The following is a 10,648-nucleotide window of genomic DNA, read 5'->3' as shown; positions in this document are numbered from 1 at the left end:
ATAATACACATTGTAAGATTCTTATGTTAGCAGAGTAATTTTGCCATCACAGGGACATAAATAGAATTTATCAGGAAGTGCTGCTATAGTGGCCACCAGGAATTTATGACTGTGCTTATTTCTGTTTGTTATTCCATCACCAGTAAATAGCTACCATCTGAAGAAGTAATTGTACGAGAAAGGCTGCATTCTAAAGATGTGTAATGCTATGGTGTGTCAGCAGATACATCACTTTGCACCCACATAACCTGCCTACGCAGCGCTTTCTTTTAGAACGGTGGAATTTATGTCTCCGGCAGGTAAATAAGGGCATTATTTTTAAATAAGCTGCGGGAAATGACAGTTATGGTCTTTCTGTGTCACTTGCGTTTGCTTTTAAAAAATAATAGCTGCCCCTTTTTGTAAATTCATAACTAATACGTAATAGGCAATACTGAAAAACAAGCAAAAAATCAACAACCAGGAATCCAGCAGTATCCCCCCCACCAAGATAACTGCTGGAACATTTTGTTATGAGTACTTCAACACTCTTCCCTCACAAAAACGGACTCATACTACCCAACCTGTTTTGTAACTAGCTTTTTTCACTCAACAATGTATCTTCCCACGTAAGCAAATCTACTTCCAGGGTGTAATGATATAACATTGCTCAGTTTCCCTAGTGTGTTTCTAGGGAGTTCCCATAGTTACAGACAGTCAGAGCTCACATTTCTATTTCTGTTTTTAAAACCATGACAGATCGTTAGTTTAAATGAACTTTGGAGGTCAGAGGCAAACACTCTTCAGGTCCACCAGCAGACTCTTCTCTCATTCAAGAAGTGGAATTCATCTCCTCACACTTGAGATCCCACCTTATTACACTGATAGTTCTATCTTATGTCCGACTTGGTCTCTTATTGATCAGAAATAAAAGCTAACCACATTTGCAAAGTGTTCTTGACAGAAAAGTGTTTGCAGTTGAGGGTCTGAAACATTTTCTGTCATTTAGAAACAAATTTAAAAACATAAGAAATTATATTCAGAAAAATAAAGTGATCTCCTATTTTAAGCACAAAATGCAGTCATTCTAAACACCGAGGCTGTGAAAGCAGTAATTTAATTCCTAGTAATTAATACATAAATTTCCTCTCTCTGTAATACAATTCAATCCTTAAACCAAACACAATATACCATTTAGAAATGCATAACAATTTAACTTAAACAGAAGTGTTTATTTGTTAAATGGGAGCAAGACCAACCATACAGAGGATTAGCACTTAACCAGACTTCATTTACTAATTTGTGGGATGGGTCTCTGCTGATGGTTTTCAGAGCGTGGCCCCCCACCAGCAAAATCAGCATCACCCAGGAACTTGTAATAAGCACAAGTTCTCAGACCCCACCCCAGACCTTCTCGATCAGACTGTGGGCCCACGGATCGAGGCTTTAGCAAGGCCTGCAGGTGGTTCTGAGGCACACTCAGGGGTGCCCTCTGCTTGGCCTTCACTCTGCGGGCATGCCCCCAGAAAGCTGCCAGGTTTCCCAGGCCCAAGTTCCCCTGCCCCCCAGGGGGCCAGTTGAAGTTTACCAAGAGTCAGTTCTGTTTATTCCAAAACCTATTAATACCATTTATACTGGCTACTATATTTAATTTTGAATAGCTTTTTAAAAAAGTGATCTGTAAAGGAATAAACAAGATTATTTTTTAAATCTTTGAAAGTTTTACACATAAAATGTACAAGTTTCACCCTCCAACTAAAGGAAACTAAGACAACTGTTGAATGTAGTTTAGGTAAGAATTTTGATCATTCCTTGGTATTATATCAAAGTATATTCAAATGAAAGTATATGTAAATGTTTTCAGTTAAAATAAAATATTTAGGGTATTTATGCATTGTTTCTTAAGACTCCCGATATACTTGACTATTTTTAATTAACTAATGACCTCCCAGGCCTGACTGCATCTATTGTATTTAAAGAAATTTTATAACAAAATCTTCACTATATCCATCAAATATTTTAAAATGTTTTTTATTTAAATCAAATCTTTCTCACATGCTTTTCAAAATTGCTAAAAACACTTTAGAACCATCTAAGAGGATTTGCAATTCTAAAAAAAGTTGGAGGATGCTTTGTTTATTTAACCAATCCCTGTTGGAGGTTTTATTATTGTCAATTTATCAACATTATGTTGTTATAAATAATTCTATAGTCAACATACAAATGCTAGCTTATTAAATTAGTCTTAAATTTCATCTCATAAATTCTGTAAATGGAAAGTTTCATTTTGTATCGCATCTACCATTGTGAGAATTTGACAATGCAGGGAACTGCTATTTTCACAGAAATATTGTGACAGTGAGTGACTGCTTGACTACTTGGAACCATTTGTTTAATTCTCCAAGGAAGGACTGCTTATTTTTTTGTCTTTCCAAACTTGTTGAAATCTGTGCAGCTTGAGTGCTGGAAATTCACAACAGAAAAACAAACAAACAAACAAGCACTCACCAGACAAACTCATTTGCACTGCAGGCCTCGGCCCAAGGTGAACAACTGCTGGCCTGCAGAACAGTTGCTAGAAAGACTAACAGCTCCCGTGTAACATACAGTACAGCAAAGGGAAAAAGCGATGTCGGTGGCAGATGGCCTTGGATTCTGGCTTGACTAAAATATTGCACTCCAGTCTCTGTAATATAAAAATGGTAGATTAAATATGGCCCAATTACTGGCAAGTTCATGTCACTCGCCCTGATAAAAACCTGCTATTTCATGCAATCAAGGAGCACTTCAGGGCCTGCATAAGCAGCACTCCCCTAGGCAAGTGCAGACAACGGGGAGAGGAGGGAGAGCCTGGGTTCCCCAAGTCACCCGGATCCTCACAATGCGCCCTGGAACCTCCCAGCCACCAGCCAGCTGGAGCCCTCTCAGAGGTGGCTGCTCACTAACTGTTTCTCCGCTACATTGCACATCGCCTCCATATCAGGGAATATTTTTCACTGACTCAGTTAATATTTTTCAATATGTTTTTTCTCCTTTTTTACCTGGTCTTAAGTCAAACATTTTAGAATGATTTTAGTTACTACTCTCTCCAATTCCCATTTTTTCTGAGATAATTTATGATTAAATCAGATAATTCTGATTTGATATTGATCAATGATCTATAAAGCATGCTCTTATTTCAAGAGTCCACATTTGCGCTTACATACAAATTCCCTGACAGTCCACCCTTACTCATTTGGGTAGAAAGATGTAGATATATTACAGATGTAGCCATTTCCAGTTCTGCTCATGGCTGTTTCCTGTCATCTTCATCTTGTCCTAATTATTGTAGTCTGTCTGGGTTTGTGGTTTTGTTAGAGTGTTTCCTTGAGAAAATTCCTCTTTTAGGGCCACTTAAGTGATATAATGTCTGAATTTATGCATACCTTCAAATGTTTTGGACATGTGAGACGGGATATCTTGGTTGGGTATAAGACTGTGGCTTACAGTTCTTTTCTTTCACAAATCTGTAGGTTTGGTTCTACTATCTTTTAGCTTCTCGTGTTACTTATGAAAAAAGTCCAATGCCCATCTGATTTCTTTTTCTTTAGGTAGTGACATGTGCTTTATGAGTGCCTTTCTTTTTTGAATTCAGGAATTTTATGGGCTTTTACCCTGTTTTCCTCAGCGGTAACATCTTGCAACACTGTAGTACAACCAGGGTATTGATATCGGTCAGATAAAGGCTATTTCCATCACCAGGAGGATCCTTCATGCTGCCTTTTAAAAATTATTTTTTATTTTTAATTGTGATTAGAAAAACACATAACGTAAAGTTTACCATCTTAACCTTTTTAATTGTTCAGTTAAGTATATTCACATTGTTCTACAACATCTTTACTTTTGATCGCTCCTTTGTTCTCCAGTCTGTGGTAAATATTAAGCACCTATTCTTTGCCTGGCCTTGTACTAGACACAGGTGAGGTGGGCATGCTGCAAGCAGTGTTTAAGATGGGATTCCTGATTACAGAAAACTTTAACCTATTGGAGGAAGGGAAACACGTGTACACATGAAAAAAATAGCAAAATAGGTAGTATATTCCCCAAAAGACAAATTATAGAATAATCAGACAATTCTCTGTCTCATTCCTGCTTCCTTGTCTCTTTTCCCTTTATGTGCCTATTTTTAGTCTTCCCCAAATTCTGCTTCCCTCCCACAACTTCCTTTTTCTTCTATTTCTTCCCTAGATATTTCAGAAGCCAAGATGTGTGAAACTGATTACACCTGGTGACATTCCAAAGTGACCATCTAATTAATCATGGTGCACTAACGAACTTTTCTATTTTTTTTCCACCCTCCATGAAATTTGTGAAAATCACAAGGACTTTCCTTGGAGGCCTCATCTTTCTATAGTTATTTGCTTTGGTCTGTGTCCAGCAGGTGGCACTAAAGGATAGTTAATAGAAGTCAATAGTCGACACAATTGTAGAATAAAAATCAGTTGGGTTTGATATCAGTGGAGTCATTCTACTTGATTGCATAATAAACAAAACTTCGGATGGTTTATACCTTGGCTACTTCAGCTCACTCACTATTTAGGCACTATTGAACTCTCCAACACCCTTCCTGCCTTAATTCTTGGTGATCTCAACATCCTTCCCACATCCTTACTTCTCAGTTTCCTGATTGCTTCAAATCCCTGATCTCCTCCCATTGGAGAGCCCAGAACGTTTTTCTTCTCACCTCTCTTTTCTACCTAGATGCTTACCTTTGTTAGTCTCATCCAACCTCATGGCTTCAAATACCACCACGTGTGGATAATTACCATACTTACATCTCCGACAGGAACATCTTCCCTAAGTCCATCCCCATCTCAACCTGACCTGCTCCAAACAGAGAGCTCTGCTTCCCCCAAGGCCTCTCCCATCTCAGTGGATGGCACCTTCACCTCCCCGTGGCTCAGGCCCCAAACCTGACGTCATCCTTGATGTCTCTCACATTTTTAAAATCCAGTCTTTTAGCAGATGCTGTCGCACTTCTTTCAAAATACATACAGAGCCTGACCACGTCTCACCACCTGTGCACTAAAAGTCTTGTCCAAGTCACAATCGTCTCTCACCTGGATTATTGTCACGGCTTTCTAATTCATCTCCAGGCTTCTGCCCCATCTCTCTTCAGGCTGTTTACAAGACAACAGCCCGACTCGCCCTGTTAAAACAGAAAAAGAAGGGGGTGGAAGGGGCCAATGGAGAGAAAAGGGGACATCTGTAATATTTTGAACAATAAAAAAAAAAACAACCCAAAAAACATAAAAAGAGATCTTGTTACTTTTCTAATCAACATTACAAAGATTTCTCATTTCACACTAAGTAAAAGCCAAATAATTACAATAGCCTACCAGGCTGTAGATGACCAGACCCCTCCTCCACCCTGCGCTCTCTTGGACCTCATGATGCACTTCACTCACTTGCTCTGCTCCAGCCAAACGAATTCCTCCCTATTCCCCAGGCATGTCAGATGTGTTGGCCCCGCAGAGCCTGTGTGCTTTGTGTTCATCTGCCTGGGATGCTCCTCTCCTGGGCAGCTGCACCCCACCCTTCCACCTCCTCCAAGTCAATGAGCTCTTTCCTGGCCACCTGGTTTTAATGCACAATCTCATCATTCCCATAATTCTCTAGCCTGATTCTAGTTTTATTCTCCACAGTGTTTACACACACACGCGCGCACACACACACACACACACACACATTTGGTTTATTGCCTGTTTGTCCCCAGCAAGCGTACAAGATCCATATGGGCAGAGAACTGTGTCTGTTTTGGTCACTGCCGCATTCCCAAGGCCAACAACAATGCCTGCCACGTGTTTGGCCCTCAGTACAACACATATGTTGGATGAGTGAATAAATGAATAATTACTCTGCATTGAAGCAGTGGTTGAACCCCAGAATATTTCTTGGCACATAAATATCACCAAACACTCTTGTTGTACAGAACTTTGCCCTTCTGAACTACAAGCATAGGCAGAGCTACACGTCCTTGGCCAAGGTTTTATTGAAAGGAAAGGCTAAACTTCAGAACAAACCAACTCACAAGCTTTTATAAATCAGTTACCTTCATGTGCTCTGCCAACAATCCCCTTTCCTTGATCCAGCTTTCATATGAATGAACAACCCCCAGTGGCATACATTCTACGAGGCTGAACACAATGACATGTTTTATAACATACCAGTCAGTGACAGAAAATATCCTCACCCTTGGAATCATCTGTAAATTTAGCTTTCCAAGCTTAGCCAATGTTTTAGAAACCTGAGAATGGATAACTGTGATTTTTTTATTTTTGAACCACACTAAATTTCTCCTGTGGCCACTCAAGTGTCTGAAAGGCCTAAGATACTTGCATTAATTTCAATTAAAAACAACAAAAAAAGTACTTTGGGTCTCCATCCTCCAAATTACAGTGTGTCCTAAATTTCAAATGTGAAGGGTATTATTAAGTCATTTCTCTGGCTTTTTGTGAGGTGAAATAATTACAGCTTATTTGCTCAGAGAGCCATGCCACACCCAAACTCTCTTTTGTACCAGTCAGATCTAAAATGCTAAAGCCTTTTTGGGAGGGTGGGATAAGAAATGAGGAACAAGATATAAATTCTTATGTAGAGAATACGGTGGCCTAAGGAAATTCTTTTTAGAACTTTGCATATTTTCCATAGTTTAAGCCCTGAAAACAGTTGACAGGTCCAGCTAACTGATATACCCATCCCCCATCTAAAGAGTAATTCTGTCCTTTCACTTTAATTTTATGCTTTAAGGAAAAAGTCAATAAACTTTTTGCTTATATAACTTGCTCTTAACTATTTAGTCTTTCATGCAACGAGTGTTGATTTAGCATGCCTTTTGTGCTGGACACTGTGCTAGGTTTTAGGAATACAGAAACTATAGAGGTAAAGATAACAAAATTCAGCTTTATGTAGAGAGGCTCATGATGCATTAGAGAAATATGCAAACAGATCATCAAAATGCAGTGCAAAGCATCCTAAATTAGAGCGGAGAGGAGAGGAGAAAGAAACTATTTCTGAAGGGTTCTGTGATAGCTTCAGTGAGAAAGTGACATTTAAGCAGAGTCTTGACTGATGAGTGGGAGTCTACCCCAATACAGAAGCAGGAGAAAAAGATTTTGGGTGAGGATTGTGCATGCAAAGACTGAAAGTGTGAAAGAACACGGTGCTATGGTAGAGCAGGGCAATGTCTGGTGAGCCTGGACTAGAGATAGAGCAGAGGGAGATGTCATAGAAAAGCTGACGTGCTGTTTCCCCTGCTCCACGGTGGGCTTTGTCCTGTAAACATGAAGGGTTTTAGCCAATGGACAAATGCTCCAATCTGTTTGAGGGACGATTACTCTAGCACAGCGCTCCTCAAAGTCTGTCTCCAGACTAGCAACATCAGCCTCATCTGGAAACCTGATAGAAATCCAAGCTATAGCCCCAAGCCCAGCCTTCAGAATCAGAAATTCTTGCCATGGAGCTTGGGAATCTGTGTTACATCAAGGCATCCAGCTGATTCTGAGGCTTCTCAAGTTTGAGAACCTCTATTCTAGTAACAGTGTGGAAGGTGAATTGGGGTAAAGCAGATGGAAGCTTTGTAGATTGTTCCAAATAGCTCAGCCCTGAGGAAGGAAAAAAAAATAAAAAATAAAGCCAGGGGCAAGAGTTTGGGCAGGACAGGATGCATTAGAGAGAACTTTCTGGTACCTTGTGTTTGGTGGGAGACAAGCAAAGAATATGTGGAGTGCCAGTTCTCAAATCTCACTGATTACCACTATTATCCAGGTGGTTTTTTAAAAATATGACATCGGAGCCCCATTTTGACAAACCAAACAGAATGAGCATCCTGTTTTGGGATCTTCTTCTCTCATTCTTCTTATGTCTTCATTGTGTCTTGTGGTTTTTGTTCATGGAATCTTCCCTCTTGCAAAGGTTCATCAACTACTTACACTTTTGAGGGATTTCTGGTAAGTATCCCACCTGCCTTCTTTCTATCGGAAGACAGCCTTACAGCATCAGAGCTGGGAGGAGCTGTCACTACCCAGAAACCCGTGGTTCTCAATTCCAGCCATTTATCCAATCTACTATAGACAAGCTTTTTGTTTGTTTCTTTTTAATACTGATGCTCACGCTCAGCCTCAAGCAAAAGAAATTAGAATTCCCGAGAGTGAAGTATTTCTAAAATGTTCCCTAAGTCATGCAAATGAGCAACTAACACCAAGAACTACAAGGTAGTAAGGCATTACCTTCATTTTAGTGAGAAGCTGTCAGAAAAAGAAAGATCCTAGGGCTAATGAGGGCGGAGTCAACTTTAAAAATGCTTTAGAGGTGTGTGTGGGGGGGTGAGCACTAAGAAAATATCATATTTACAAATGAGGACAGCACTGTGGGACTTCCAGGCACAGATGGCCAAACAAAGCCAACTAGACCCTCTCCCCAATAACTAAAGCAACAAACAAGAAATTAAAACAAACATAAAAGTCAAAAGGAAACAATAAAAACTTACCAGGCATAATTAAACTGAAAGAAAGGAACAGCTTCATGCCACATACTTTGATAAAGAGGCAACAAGGAAAGGAGCAGGTGATGCTGGAGCGGGGCTGTCTGGTGCGACTCCTGCCTGCTCTCTGCTCCCCAGGAGCATTCTGGGGACAGGTGAGCGAGCCAACAAAATCCCGTCTTCTCATTAGTGCCTTTTAATTTGCAGACAAGTAAACCAAGAGTGCGGACTGGAATCCAGGGGGGAAACGTAGAAAAGTCTTCCAGATTAGAAGGCCTTCTCTCCCTTGGAGTCCTTGAAAGATGCTAGAAAGACTTCATGGCTTCCCACTCTCCAAGACATCATGTTGAGTTGGGGGGATGAGCCAAACCTCATGGCAGCTGGGTGTATCCTTTGCTGGGTGGAGTGGGCCCTGTTACATTTGACAGAATCTCAAAACTCAGAATTCATGTCCCCTGGGCTCAGACTTCAACCCCAGCTTGGCTCTATTTCCACATTTCTCAGGCGACCAGACTAAAGAAAATTGACAACGAGCCTTAAAACTGGAAAGGCACAATAAACTGGTCTCAAAATAAGGTGGGGAACATGTGAAATAGAACCTATTATACCTTATAAGAGCAGTCAGACATCTGAGCAGAGCTGCCTATTTAAAGCATGCCTAATTTCTGTTTCCTCTACAGGTGCTTGACTAAAAACAATACTAAGCTCAAAGAAAATGAACAGTGAAAAGAAGAGAGCATCCAAAAGGGCAAAGAACCCATCTGGAAGAAAACATAAACCAAGAAGCAGTAGACTTCCCATGAGTACATCTGGCTATAGATTTTATTTTTGAAAAAAATATTTAATATTTATCCAAGAAGATTCTAATACTGTTCAAGGAAATAGTTTTAAAGAAGTGGTGAGGTAGAAACCAGATCCCAAAGAGAAAAGGGTGGAGCAAGGGGTAGGTAGTAGGGCTTTGTTATAATGAGTAAGAAGAGAAAAACTGAAGTGTGAGGATTTACTTGAGGGAAGACAGGAAATTATGATTATTTTTGTTAGCTTTTGTTATTGTGAGTTGGGATCACTAAGCATATTTGTATGCTAAAAAGATAATCATCATCAATAAGGAGACTTAGACTTAAAAGAGAAAGAGGCCCTGACACATGCTGCACCATGGGTGAGCCTTGAGGGCATTATGCTGAGTGAAATAAGCCAGGCACAAAAAAACAAATGCTGTGTGGTCCACTTACATGAGGTCCATAGAGTAGTCAGACCAGAATCTGAAAGCAGAGCGGTGGTTGCCAGGGGCTTGGGTAGGGGTGGGGGAGATGGGATGTTGTTTGATGAGTGTAGCGCCTCAGTTTTGCAAGATGAGAGAGCTCCAGAGATCTCTTGCACAACAATGTAAATATACTTAACACTACTGTACACTTAAAATGGTTACCATGGTAAATTTTATGCTCTGTGTTTCTTACCATAATTATTAATTAATTAATAATAAATAGTTTTAAGGTCCACATTGCCACCTTTTATCACCTGGCTCTGAGGGCTGCTGCTCATCTTGTTAGAATGCTTTCCATTCTCTCTACTGGAAAGGAATCCTGGTTCAGCAAGAGGTGATAAAAACCAAAAGACAGAGAGAGACTGAAATTTAGAGGCATTGTTTGAGCCGCTAGGTCAAGTTATACCAGAAACAATAAACCTTTGGTATTTTCAGTTAGGGGAGACAACAAAATTCCTTTTTTCCCTTAAAAAAAGAAAAAAGGAATCCTATCAGATCCAGCCTGACTTTAATTATATCCTTCAGACCACAATGTAAAAAATAACTTGGACTAACTCATTTTTTAAATAATAGGTTAATAACTTCTCATAATAAGTTGATAATAGATTACAAGTACTCTACCACAACTTAATCTTCATTTAGTTCAATAAGTGTTAATTAATTGCTTATAGATTGGCTGTGGCACATTTTCTGTACAATCTGAGTTCTGGCTGGGTTCATTAGCAGAAAAATGAGCTGTGACCTCTGTGTTAAGCAACAGCTTTGCTTTCTCATACAGAACTGTTGCAACTCAACTCCAAAGCTCCAATATCCATATAAGTTCTGGAATTCTCACAGATGGATTTGCGAGATAATTCTTATTCATTTTGTAGCAATTCTCCTTC

At 39.8% G+C, this 10,648-nt stretch overlaps 1 long non-coding RNA gene across 2 annotated transcripts in view; it reads right to left on the bottom strand.

Moving 5' to 3' along the window:
* Nucleotides 1-10,648, bottom strand: part of LOC308561316 — a 110,800-nt gene that overhangs the window by 18,995 nt on the left and 81,157 nt on the right. For both annotated transcript variants that reach the window (XR_013999457.1, XR_013999458.1), the window contains 2 exons: nt 5,079-5,167; nt 2,488-2,665 (listed from right to left, as the gene is read on the bottom strand). This is a non-coding gene — a long non-coding RNA (uncharacterized lncRNA). The remainder of the gene's footprint in view (nt 1-2,487; nt 2,666-5,078; nt 5,168-10,648) is intronic.

This window comes from Miniopterus schreibersii (assembly GCF_964146895.1).
Source record: "Miniopterus schreibersii genome assembly, chromosome: 8".
NCBI lineage: Eukaryota > Metazoa > Chordata > Mammalia > Chiroptera > Miniopteridae > Miniopterus > Miniopterus schreibersii.
The sequence above is the reverse complement of the archived record's forward strand: the minus strand, read 5'-3'. Positions and strand labels throughout refer to the sequence as shown.